This window comes from Marmota flaviventris, chromosome X (assembly GCF_047511675.1).
Source record: "Marmota flaviventris isolate mMarFla1 chromosome X, mMarFla1.hap1, whole genome shotgun sequence".
Classification (NCBI taxonomy): domain Eukaryota; kingdom Metazoa; phylum Chordata; class Mammalia; order Rodentia; family Sciuridae; genus Marmota; species Marmota flaviventris.
This window is the reverse complement of record NC_092518.1, coordinates 62,533,505-62,547,794: the sequence shown is the minus strand read 5'-3', so window position 1 is coordinate 62,547,794 and position 14,290 is coordinate 62,533,505. Positions and strand designations below refer to the sequence as shown.

Sequence of the window (14,290 nt, the reverse complement as noted above, 5' to 3'; positions counted from 1 at the left end):
GTAGGTAGAAATCTGCTCCTGGTACCACCAAGGATCTATTACTTAGGCCAGGACTAGATAACATTAACATTGATCTTATTCCACTGAATGGACTTCTAAGGGTCTGTTATCCCCCATGGCCACTGCTCTATATTCTCTCTGTCTCTTTAGCTTGATCCTCTGGTTGATCATGTGTATCAGGAGCTGTGATGGATGATGGATAGATGGGATTCTCCCCTGGCTAAAACATGTGGCCAACACACACACACACACACACACACAGAGAGAGAGAGAGAGAGAGAGAGAGAGAGAGAGAGAGAGAGAGAGACAGAGAGAGAGAGAGAGAGAGAGAGAGAGAGAGAGAGAGCAGTCCCTGAGCTCTATAAGGGATGAGTCATCACCACAGGCTGAAGTGGAATGGGAATGAAAGTGATTACAAATCTAATGGCCAAAGAATTAGTTTCAACTGCCTGCATCTGTTTTGTCTTGGCTCTGGAAATCATATTTGTATAGAACTATGGAAAGATGCATCAGGACATGAGAAAACTTAATTAGGTTTTGGATGAAAAATCCTAACCAGAAGATATAGGACCATCTTAGACAAATGCAGATTGTGACCCAATTCTCAAAACATGAACTGTAGCAAAGAGAGTTGAAAGGGGATAGGTATTTAAAACTTGTGAAGGAGTCTTTAAACTCAGCCATAATTCAGGGTTAACTTATGAGAAATTTCCATTTAAGTGGCTCAAGTTTGGAGCCAATTATGCATTGTATGGTCTTCTCCTTCCCCTCTTTGCTCATATGCAAATATATTCATGCATATTCTTTCTCTCCCTCTCTTTCTCTTTCTCTCTTTATATATACATACACACACACACACACACACATATGCCTTTAGAAATAAGAATGCCATAATTTAAGTTAAAAGAAAATTCAATGGACATAGACAAAAGTAATGAACTGGAAGACATAAATGAAGAAATCACCTAGGATATAGCACAGACAGCATAGAGATGGAAAATTGAGAGAGAAAGAAAACAGAATGAGAAGCTCTAATATGCATCTAATTGGACTTCCAGAAAAATAGAATAGAGATATTTTTAAATTAATTGATGAAAGGCACATACCTTTGGATTCCAAATCCCTAGTGGATCCTAAGAAAAGTTATTTACTCTTGAACTATCATAGTGAAACAGTACAACCCCAGAGAAAAAGAGAAAATTCTGAAAAAGGGCTCAAAGAGATTACCTATTCAGCAATAGTAGTTAGACTGATAGTTGACTTCTCATTACAATGAAAATGAGAAAAATAAATGAATTTGTATTGCCAATGTGCTAGGAAAGAACAATTGTCAATTTCAAATTCTATACTCTGTGTTATGGTTTGGATCTTAAATGTTTCCCTAATGGCTCATGTACTGAAGGATTGATCACCAGCTGATGGTGCTATTGAGAGGTGGTGGAGCCTTTTGGAGGCTGGGTTTAGTGAAAGGAAGTTAAGTCACTGGGAACATGTCCTTGAAGGGGATACTGGGACCCCAACATTTTTCTCTCTTTACTTCCCCACCACCATGAAGTGAGCAACTTTTTCTATCACATACTCTTCATCATGATGCTCTGCCTCACCAAAGGACCAAAACCAACTGATCCAAGCAAAAATGGACTGAAACTTTTGAAACTACAAGCCAAAATAAATTCTTCCTCTTTATGTGTTAATTCTCTAAGGTGTTTTGTCACTGTGATGGAAAGCTGACTAATATACCCTATAAAACTATCTATTAAGAATGAAGACTAAGGAGTCAGATATGGTGGTGCACACCCATAATCCCAGCAGTTTGGGAGTCAGAGGCAGGAGGATCACAAATTCAAAGCCAGCCTCTGCAATTTAGCAAGGTTGTAAGCTACCTAGCAAGACCCTATTTCAAAATTTAAAAAATAAAAATAAAAAGGACTGAGGATGTGGCTCAGTGGTTAAATGTCCTTGGGTTCAATCCCTGGTATTATAATAATAATAATAATAATAATAATAATAATAATGACAGGATATAGCTCAGTGGTAGAGCACTTGCTTATCATGCATTAGGTCCTGGGTTCAATTCTCATTTTACTGCAATTTTTTTCAAATGATAGAAAAATAAAGACATTTTCAATCAAATCAAAACAATACAAAAGCGGAGGTGGTTTTCCATCAAGAGTTCTTTGCTAAAGGAAATTCTATAGAATGTATTAAAGGCATAAAGTGATCCCAGTTGGAAAGCCTGAGATGAAAAAAGAAAGGATGGGTAAAATTAAAAGGTTAATATGCATGCAGAGCTTTAAATATTTGGGAGGTGAAATCTTCACCATATTGCCAAATTATAGAGTTAAAAAAAGAACTAAAATACTAGGGATAGGATCATGCTAGGAGGCAGTAAATGGACATAAAATTTTCTGAGGTCCCTAGAGGATTATATAGAATATGGATTAATTTTCTTTGTTAACCATACATCTTAAATTTTCTAGAGTAATTGCTAAAAGTACAAAAACAGAACTCCTAACTTCCAAAGTGGGAAGGGGAAAAAGGTAAAAAAGAAAAAAAGAGAATAGAAAAAGAAGATACTGGAGAAATTCCAAAATAAGATGGTAGAAATAAATCCAAGTGTATTAGTAATAATAGCAAAGGTAAATCTACTAAATTATCCAGTTAAAAGACTGTTCAGAATGGATAAAATAGGAAGTCCATCTATATTTAACTACAAAGGATATATTTAAAATAGAACAATACTGTGACCAGCAGTATTAATACAAGTGGAGATAAATGTAGTGGGCAAACTAAAAAAAAAAAAAAGAGCTGCAGAGTTATGTTAGCAGCAAACCAAACATATCAGGCAAAACATTACTAAAAAAATGCCACTACATAATTATAAAACATTTAATTTATTTTGAAGTTATAAAAATTCTCAATATATATGTACTTAATAGTGCAGCTTAAAATATTCATATTAGAAAAGAAAGAAGTGTGAAAATCAAGATGGTATGCATATAAGTAATAAAACCAGGAGAAGACCAATGGAATAAGAAAAATGATAAGGATAACAATAGTCACAAATGAAAAGGAAAGCAAATATACAATAGAGAGTATCAACAGACATAAAATTTCATGTGTTAAAAATATTAATGAATTCTTGTTAAGACTGAGTGAAGGAAATATAAAACAGCAATATTAGGATTAAGGAAAGTCTCACACCTATAAACTTTTCAGTGATTATAAGGATACCAAAGAGGGTACTACAAAACAAAATGAATATTTGCCTAGAATAATATAACTTCCCCAAAATGATTCAATAAAATTAAAACTTTGAATAATTCTTTCATAATTAAAAAATTGATCTCACAATGAAAAATTTTTTCTTAAAAAGACATCAGAGATGATTTAAAGGTTAACTGAGTAAATTATGATTTCAATCTTATAGATACTCTTCTAGAATACAGGAAGAAAGGGAATAATTCCCAAGTATTGTAATGAGTTTAGCATCAGATTCATACAGAAACCAAACAAGAGCTAGATGACAAAGGAAAATTGCAGGTCATTCTCACTTTTCAATATGAATTCAAAATCATAAACAAAACATTAGTGAACAAAATACAGAAATATATGGAAAAGTAAATGATCAAATTAGGTTTATCCCAGGAATGAAGAATAGTTTTACACTGGGAAATGTAGTAGTATATTTCACAATATATTAAATCAGGGGAATATAGTATATGCTTACTCTACTAAATGCAAATTAATATAACATTCAATATACTTTTATTATGATAAATTTTCTTTCTGTTAAATTTTTTATCTTTTTCTAGGCTGGAGTAATATATTTTGCAAACATAACATATAAAATTATAGCAATGCCATGACATCAGCAGGGTAGCAGATTAGTAAATCCAAGGTCATCATTATTTCAGAAATATGTAAATAAAAATGTACAGACAAAATTACTTTGTGAGAACTGCCCAAACCATCTAAGTGAGCACAATATCCACAATAAGCACAATACTAAGAGAGTAATACAGCAGAGGGAAGAAAAGTGTGTTACTTTTATCAAACACGCCCTTCCCTCCTCCATAATATAGCATTGTACAATTAGAAAAAAAATCTGCCAACTGTGTTTTGAGGATGAACTCAAAACATACAAAATAAATTATATTGAATAAAAAGACTGCTTTCCCTATAAGATCAGGAATAAGAAAATGATGACTGCTCTCGATATTTCTATTTAACATTGTACTGGAAGTTCAAGTGAGTTCAACAAGACAAGAAATATTAACAAAAGGCATACAGTTTAGAAAGGAAGTAGTGAAGTTTATTTATTCATAAGCAACATGATTATTTAATGTGGAAAAATCTGATAAAATCTGCAAAATATATCCTGGAAATAAATAAGTGATATTAATAATACTGCAGAAGACAAATTCAGTATAAAATGATCTTATATGATACCCAAATATGATATCAAAAATGTAAAATTCAAAAAGTGCCACTTTCAATAGCACCAAAATATGGAAATACTTAGGAATAAATCTGACAAAAGATGTTCAAGATTCAAACATCAATAAATGATAACTATAAAATGTATCTTACAGTACTTAAATAAGACCTAAAGAAACTGAGAGGTATATATTATTCATGGATTGGAAAACTGTTAAGATTCTGATGTTATAATTATCCCTAAATTGATATATAGATTCATTGCAATTTCAATTAAAAACTCAGCAGGCTTTTTTTTTCAGAAATGGATAAAATGATATAAATCCCACTTGGCATCAGGATAGCCAAAGTAATCTTGACAAAAAGACAAATGGTTGCTTCCTGATTTCTGAAATTACTATACAAGTAATCAGGCTGGGTGTGTTGGCACGTTTGTAATCCCAGCTCCTCAGGAGGCTGAGGCAAGAGGGTGGTGAGTTCAAAGCCAGCGCCAGCAAAAGCAAGGTGCTAAGCAACCCTGTCTCTAAATAAAATACAAAATTGGGCTAGGGATGTGGCTCAGTGGTTGAGTGCCCCTGAGTGCCTGGTATTCACCCCCCCCCCAAAAAAAAAAACAGTAATCAGTAAAGACATGTGGACCTGGCATAATGATAGATATATAATGATAGATATATAAAAAAATTAAATGGATTAAAAATTCAAAAATAAACACACACAATAAATGGAAAACTGAGTTTGGGGGCAATTGAGTGGTGAAATGACTGTTTTTTCAATATGTGATGTTAAAACAATTGGTTATTAATATGCAAAGAAAGGAGTTTGGTCCATATCTTACACCAAATAAAAAAATGGCTCATGCACTTAAATGTGAAACCACCAACTATAAACTTTTAGGAGAAAATCCTTGTTCCTTGATATTATAAATTGAATTGTGGCCCCCAATGCAACCTCCAATTTATATATTGAAGTCCAACCTGAGTGGGACTATATTAAGGAGTTACTCAAGGCTAAATGAGGCCATAATGGTGTGGTTCTATTCCAATGACTGTCCTTATAAGAATGAGGCATCAGATATGTCTCTCTTACATATCTTAATAATAGATGGTTTCTTTTTTTTTCACAGAGTAAAGTCCTTAAGAAGACACAGTGAAAAAAAAAGAAGCATCTATTTTCAAGCCAGTAAGGGAGATCTCACCAGGAATCAACCATGCTCATACCTTGATCTTGGACTTTTAGCCTCCAGGTTGAGAAAATAAATATTTAATTTTCCCAGTTTGTGGTATAGTGTTATGGTAGTCTAAGCTGACACTGAGTAGGCAATTCTTAGATATGCCACCAAAGTTTGACCCATAAAAACATGCACCATATTATCCAGCTACCCCCCTTCTTTGTATGTATCCAAAGAAAATGAAATAAACATACCAAAGATATACATATATGTCCATGTCTATTTGTGGCGCTATAAACAGAAGACAGGATATGGAATCATCCCAGATGCCCATCAACATATGAAGAAAATGTGATATCATATATATATATTATACACACGCAGAAACACACAGAGATAAACACAATGTAATAATATTCAGGCATGAAAAGATGAAATCTTTTCATTTGCAGCAAAATGGAGAGAAAACATAGTGCATGATATTAAATGACATAAACAAGACGAATACAAGTACAGTATGTTGTCTCTCATGTATGAGTAATGATAACTAGAGTTGGGCAGGATACGTTGTTGGGGATGATGGATAAAGCAAGGTTGGATTTGATTAGTGCATGTTGTATGCTTATGTAAAAATAAATATCACTGAATGTGCCATTAACATGTTAATCAAAAGAAAAATAAAAAAAGCTAAATCAAATAAATTAAAAACATAATTTGGACTTCATCAAAATTAAAACCTGTTTTCAAAAGAGTGTTGGAAACAACAATAAATGCTGGTGAATATGTGGGGGAAAAGGAACTCCTATACACTGTCGATAAAAATGTAAATTAACACAGCCACTATGGAAATCATTATGGATGTTCCTCAAAAAATTAAACATTGAAATACCATATGTTTCAACCATACCATTCCTTGGTATTTATCCAAAAGAAGTTAAGCCAGTATACTTTAGAGATACATGCATACCCATGTTTACCACGGCACAATTCACAATAGCCAATATATGTATTCAGCCTACGTGTCTATCAACAGATGAATGGATAAATAAAATTAAAGCAATATAGATTGCAAATAAGCACAAGAAAATATATTTAACATTATTAGTAATTAGTGAAATGCAAATTAAAACCACATGTGATACCATTATTAGTGGAGATATGGAAGAAATGATGGGTGGAATGTAAAACAATGCAACTACTTTGAAAAACAATTTGGCATTTTCTTAAAAAGTTAAACATGTATTTACAATATGACCTTCTCTTTCCACTCATAGATATATACTGAAGAGAAAGAAAATGAAACACCAGTATAAGCCTTTACATGAATGTTCATTTATCATAAGCCCAATCTGGAAATAGCATGAATTTCTATGAGCAGATGAATGAATAAGCAATGGAATACTACTCAACAATATAGAGGAATGAATCACCAGCACAATCAAAAAAGGATGAATATTAAAAATAATTTTGCTGAATGAAAAATATAAACAATGTGGACTGTATAATTGAATTATATGAACTTCTTGAGATTTAAACTTATCTATACTAACAAAAAGTACCTAGTGGTTGCCCCAGGATGGGTAGGAGAAATTATGAAGGACACAAAGAAACATTTGGGAGTGATGAATATGTTTATTATCTTGATTAAGATGATGGTTTTGTGGCTGTACACATGTGTCAAAAGTTATGCAATGTCACATTTTACACATGTGCAATTTATTGAATATATTATATCATAATAAAGCCATTAAAATGGTATGTGCTAAACAAAAAAATGAAGTAATATGTAATAAAAACATAAAACAAAATGTGAAGATAATATTTAAAGCATTTCATATTGGGGGAGGAGTTTCAAGATATAATTTACATTTAAATTTGTTATATAATTACAAGAGTAAATATTAAAGGTGAAAAGCAGCATATTTAACTCTCAAATCAAAACAAATAAAAATAGAATTTAAGAAATCCATCTTAAGAAAAATAGGAAAGAAGGAAAAAACAGAAAAAGATTGATATCTAAAAATCTCAAAATATAAGGAAAAAATTAGTTTGAATATATACGCAATGAAGTTACTATAACTTAATGGGTTAAATGACAGTCACTATAACTAAATGGCTTATTGGAATAAAAGTGACAAAAACAAAAGCTAGGTCCTTGCAGTTTACAAGAAATGTTTAAGACATAAATATGCCAAAAAATGAAAGCAAAGAATGGAAAATAATATACTAGGCAAATAATAACAAAAACAAAGTTGATGTGGCAATGTTAATACCAGACACCATTGATTAGGGGAAAACTCATTGATAAGTATTTTTAATGTTTTAAATATAATTCTTTTTATTAGCACATTGTATTTATACATAATATTGGAGTTCATTTTGACATTCATGGAATATAATTTGCTCCATTTCAGTTCCCAATACTTCCCTTTCCCTCTCTTCCTCCCTCCCTCTATTCCCTTTCCTCTAATCTACTGTCTTCCTCCTATTTTTTGGTAGTTTTTTTTAAATTAATGCTTTATAGATTTTTTTTCTACTTCTATGCAAAATGTCATTGTTATTTTATGGGTATTGCATTGAGTCTGTAGATTACCTCTGGTAGTATTGCCATTTTAACAATATTGATTCTCCAAATCCATGAACATGGGAATTCTTTCCATCTTCTAGTGTCTACTCAAATTTCTTTCTTCAGTGTTCCATAATTTTAAATGTAGAATTCTTACATTTCCTTAATTAGGAATATTCCTAGGTATTTTATTTATTTTTGAAGGTATTTTATTTTATTTTGTCAATGGGATTATTTCCATGATTTGTTTCTCAGTAAATTCATTATTGGTGTATAGAAAAGCTACTTTGCTGAATTTATCAGATCTAAGTCTTTTTGTGGAGTCTTTTGGATTTTCTAAGTATGGAACCATATCTTCTACAAACCAGGGTAATTAGACTTGTCTTTTCAATTTGTATAACTATATTTTTCTCTGGCCAAATTGTTTGTGCTAAAATTTCTAGTAATATATTGAATAAGAGTGGCAAGAGTGGAAACTTATTATTATTCCTGATCTTAGAGAAATGTATTATTCCTGATCTTAGAGAAAATGCATTCCTTTTTTTTCTTTATACATGATAGCAGAATGCATTACAATTCATATTGCAAATATAAAGCACAAATTTTCATATCTCTGGTTGTATACAAATTATATTCACAACAATTCATGTCTTCACACATTTACTTTGGGTAATGATGTCCATCACATTCCACCATCATTTCTAACCTCGTGCCCCCTTCCTTCCCCTCCCACCCCTCTGCTATATTGGCTATGATTTTGTCATACATAGCCATTATTAGGTTGAGTTATGAACCTTTTGTAATTAATTTGTTCAGGGCTTTTTTCATGAAGCAATGCTGCTTTTCTTTTGTTCTTTTTGGTTATACATAACAATAGAATGTATTTTGAAATATTATACATACATTGAGTATAACTTCCTATTCTTGTGGTTGTACATGATGTGGAGTTAAACTGTTCGTGTATTCATATATGAACATAGGAAAGTTATGTCTGATTTATTCTGTCCATCCTATTCCCATCCCATCTAATGTTTTGAACATTAGAGAAACACGCAGAGGCAAGCATTTAAAGCAGGGTTTATTTTAAAAGACTTCTCTGCAGAGGGAGAAGAGGGATAGTTGGTATCCAAGAAGCAGGTGTTCTGCCCTTTTTCACACGTCCTAGGCTTCCTTTGTTCTCCTGCCCTCTTCCTATTATCATACTCCTTCCTGCTTACAAGACTAGGCATTTGGCTAGGCCTAGGAAATGCTCAGCGGGATGGCCAAAAGATGGGGAACAGGTGGGCTGAAGGGGGAAGGGCAGGATGGAGCAGCCAAGGACACATTAATTAACAACCTTATAGCTCCCCCAAAGAGAGGGGCAATTCCTGGGATAAATTACCTTAGCAACAGATTACAGCTGGGACCTGTTCTTAATAATGGTGGAGGAAGGGCTCTGAAGGAATTAACATGTCACTCTCTCAGGGACAGTCCCCAACTTCCTGGACTAACTCAAAATTGGCCTCCTAGATCTGACCTGACTAGATTTACCTACCTATACTGTCTGCCTGTCTAATTCTGGCTTTAGTGTCCACAAGAGTTGAACTATTTTTCACTGTTATCGCTAAGGTGGGGTGTTGTCCAGGAGTGGGACTTCAGGCCTTCTGTAGCCCTAGTCCCTGATCATAAACTGGGGGCTTTTGTTTCCCCTATTCTTTAAGTTGAAGTGTGTACTAAGGACTAGTTTATGGATGGAATAAACAGCAGTTCCTCTAAACTGAGCTAAAGGGTATAATTCGGTGGCAAAGAACCCACCCAATGTGTTAAAGGTATTGGACTCAATCCGTACCCTTATCAGAATAAAGAAATCAAACAGGAATAACAACAACAACATAAAAAAATAACCAATTAAAATTATCACAATATCACCAATGACAGTAGAAAATGGCAAAATAATATGTAAAAAGTTATAAAAGTAAAATTTATAAAAAGTATAAGAGGAGGAAAGCAAAAAGGGGAAAAAAAGAAAGAAGAAAATATTTTTAAAAATTGAATAATGAGAAAGAGGAAAACAGAAAAATATTTTAAAGAATAAAAAAAGTAAAGCAGGCTCAAAATAAGAAAAAAAAAAACAAGATAAAAAAACAGTCACAAATTTCTTCTAACTGAGGCGCTTGGATTACATGTTTCTTTCTGGGTCTTCTCATGTTGGAATAAGTCAGCTATGGGGGGTTGGTAGTTGATGATAGCAAAAAAAAACAGTTGTTTTTCCTCTTAGCTCCCACAGAATGCATTGGGGGTGGTATGCAGGCTGTACTCTGCCCCACATTTCTCTCTGAATTGGTTAGTGGCAATATTGACGGGGCTATATTCACACCTGAGGCTTTTTGGAGATGTACCCAGGGGTGTGGTGAAAGTTGGAGCCACCACAAACACTACGTTTTTTTTCCCCAGACCGTTTTCTTATTTTGAGACAGGGTCTAGTTGCTTAGGGTTTCTTTAAATTGCTGAGACTGGCTTTAAACTCACAATCCTCCTGCCTAAATCTCCCAAATCACTGGGATTACAGGCATGCGCCACCAAATGCCATCAAACTTGGTTTACAAGCCCTTCTTGTTGTTTAAAGTTAAGTAGTTTGTAGAGACCAGGAGGGTACACACTCCTCCAGAGGCCCTCAGTCTATATATCCTGTATACCCAGGATGGGGCAAATGTCCAAATCATGGAGTATCCTAACAATGTCTCTGAAGGTGGGGGAAGCTATCAAATCACTGAGTTTTGCGCTAGAGGTGGTATTACAGCAACCCAGCAATTTACCAGCCTAAGTCTTGGTGTTTTCAGACCTGACTGCCACCACAACAAAACAAAACAAAACAAAACAAAACAAACACTCATGCTTGGTCTTGTTATTTTTCACAGAGAGTAGGACCAGCTACCAGCTAAGGTTGAAAATTGCTTTATACTTTTCTCTGGGTTACCTTTCTCCTTCTCTGTGCTCTTTTAGATTTCCCATCATTTTATTAATTCCAGAGTTCTTCCTCTTTTTCTCTCCTGTGAATACAGCTCCTTTGTTGCCCTCTGGCTTTTCTCACTCACAGTGTTGCATGAAGAGAACTTCTATTACATAATCTTTTTTTTTTTTGGTGCTGGGGATTGAACCCAGGGCCTTGTGCATACAAGGCAAGCATTCTACCAACTGAGCTATATCCCTAGCCCCATAATCTTATTCCTTTCTCATGAAACCTTTTCTAACTTTCAAATTTTGAACAATGTGAAAGCTTTAGTTTTTCTTTTTGCAGGAATGCATTCTTCCACTGAGCTTCACTCCCAACTAACATTACCTATTTTAAGAGAGTGACCATTAAAAATAACCTTGGGATATTAGGATAAAAGGGAATATCATTTGGGAATTGTATTTAGCTCTGTATAAGAGAAAATTCAAATAACAATGGCTTTAAATAAGAGAGAGCCTTGTTGAACAGACTGCAGTTGGGGTCTCTCTGAACTACCTCATGCTGAATCTGAAGGCTGAAGGGCTGCCCCCCAACCTGGGAGATGCCAAGCAAGCTGATAATGGAGATTTTCTGATGGGTGGACCTATCCTTTCTAGGCAAACTAAATCTGCATATATATATTTCCTGCCTTTTGTCTCACTTTGCTACCTCTTCTCTTTTAAAAGACTTCTCAGGCTTAGAGATTCCAAGATGGAATGTTTGAAAAAAAAGTTTCTTCTATCTTCCCTCAAAGCTGGCTTTGATTAGACCTGTTTTTCTATCAAATTGAATCTGAGTATCTATGAAACAGCAAACGATATAGTCTAGCTTCTTTTGTTTAGCAACAGTGCCACCTGGTAACACTTTTCTTTCATCATAACAAGGAGCTCCAAGATAGGCAGCTTACTTAGGATGCCAGCTAACTTAGATCTCTGTTTTTGTTTTTTTGTTTCTGTTTTTCTTTTATGGTGGGGGCATGAGATGGCTGCAAATGCTCTAGTAATTCCTTCCACATTTGGGGGAGACAAAAGAAACAAAATACAAAGGCAAAATTAAATGTGTCTTCTGAGTTTATTTTCCTCCTCCAAACACAGCTAGCACACAAATGCATACCTACATACAAAAACCACAAAAACTCTCTCCTAGGGCTTTCCGCGCATGCCCAACTCTCTGGTGGTACTGGAGGCTGGGACAGTCCGGCTGCCCCGGCGGAGGTCCCCCCGGCGGTGGTGGTGGTGGTGGTGGCGGCGCCCGCCGGCGGCCTCTGAGCTTGCAGAGTCCTAGTCCCTGGCTCCTGCGCCGCTGTGGCTGGCTGGATCGACCGCCGGGCCACAGCATCAGTTTATTTTTGGAAATCAAGTGCAGTATTAAAAAGAAAACAAACCACACTACATTATTGGAAACCATTTCTACTGATCTTATTACATTTTTGAATTTATGATTTGATTTGAATATTATCATGGGAGGAGCTGTGAGTGCTGGGGAAGATAATGATGACTTAATTGATAACCTTAAAGAAGCTCAGTATATCCGTACTGAAAAGAGTGGAGCAAGCCTTCAGAGCAATTGATCGTGGAGATTACTATTTGGAAGGCTACAGAGACAATGCTTACAAAGACTTAGCCTGGAAGCATAGAAACATACACTTGTCAGCACCTTGCATTTATTCTGAAGTTATGGAAGCATTGAAACTTCAACCAGGATTATCTTTTCTTAACCTGGGAAGTGGAACTGGATATTTAAGTACAATGGTGGGCTTAATTTTAGGTTCTTTTGGAATAAATCATGGGATTGAGCTTCATTCAGATGTGGTGGAATATGCCAAGGAAAAACTGGAGAGCTTCATCAAAAATAGTGATAGCTTTGATAAATTTGAGTTCTGTGAACCTGCATTTGTGGTTGGTAATTGCCTCCAGATAGCATCTGACAGTCATCAGTATGATCGAATTTATTGTGGAGCTGGAGTTCAGAAAGACCATGAAAATATTACTAAAAGTTGGAGGCATACTAGTTATGCCTATAGAGGATCAGTTAACACCGATTATGCGAACTGGACAAAATACTTGGGAAAGTAAAAATATTCTTGCTGTTTCATTTGCTCCACTTGTACAATCAAGTAAGAATGATAATGGCAAACCAGATTCTGTGGGACTCCCTCCTTGTGCTGTCAGGAATCTACAGGACTTGGCTCGTATTTACATTCGGCGCACACTTAGAAATTTCATAAATGATGAGATGCAGGCCAAGGGGATTCCTCAAAGGGCTCCACCTAAGAGGAAAAGAAAGCGAGTTAAACAGAGAATCAACACTTATGTGTTTGTGGGTAATCAGCTCATTCCTCAGCCTTTAGACAGTGAGGAGGATGAAAAAATGGAAGAAGATAACAAAGAAGAGGATGAGAAAGATCATAATGAATCCATGAAGCCAGAGGAGCCACCACAGAATTTACTGAGGGAAAAAATCATGAAGCTGCCCCTCCCTGAATCTTTGAAAGCTTACTTGACATATTTTAGAGACAAATAACTTATATCAAAAAGAATGCCTACTGATGATTCCTTTAGTCTTGAAAATGTAGTGTTTATTAGGAGTTAAAACAAAGAGAATTATTTGTTTCATCAGAGTGAATCATAGTGGAAAAAATATTACTTGTTTCTCTTAGTAACAAAGATGATGTATTCAGTGATGAAAAAGAAACTCTTTTATAAAATCTATTTTTCTTTAAATCTTGGGAAAATGCTGTTTTAACTCAGTGATTTCAAAGAGGAATGCAGCAATAGTCAAGACTTTGTGCAATGTAAGTCCTTTTCTGATTCCCTACAGATTTGTAGAGGTGAGGGTTAGATTTAATTTTATATAAGTAATTGTTAAGCATATATAATCTGATTTGAATTGCAGTTGTTTGCATTTCCTCTATGAAAACTTTCTTATCTAATAAGGAAATCAAATGCTTTGTAGACCTATTTACCTTACTTTTGTTGCAATCACTGTTGCAACAAAACTGTTGCTGTAGATATGTTCCAGGCAATATATGAGTGCAATAATAATACAAGATATTGAGTAATTTAGCTTTAAAAAACCCACAAATTTCATGAAATTTTACAGCCCTGCAGCTTTTACTTTTAAATTTATTGCCAAAAGACATGGG

At 34.6% G+C, this 14,290-nt stretch overlaps 1 long non-coding RNA gene and 1 pseudogene across 1 annotated transcript in view; both read left to right on the top strand.

The window, feature by feature from the left end:
* The window catches only part of LOC114093157 (uncharacterized), a 56,394-nt gene extending 50,526 nt beyond the window's left edge, over positions 1-5,868 (top strand). The window contains exon 2 of the long non-coding RNA XR_003582863.3: positions 5,564-5,868. This is a non-coding gene — a long non-coding RNA (uncharacterized lncRNA). The remainder of the gene's footprint in view (positions 1-5,563) is intronic.
* A 6,605-nt stretch (positions 5,869-12,473) lies between these two features.
* On the top strand, positions 12,474-13,811 carry LOC114093156 (protein-L-isoaspartate O-methyltransferase domain-containing protein 1 pseudogene; annotated as a pseudogene).
* Positions 13,812-14,290: the final 479 nt, after the last annotated feature.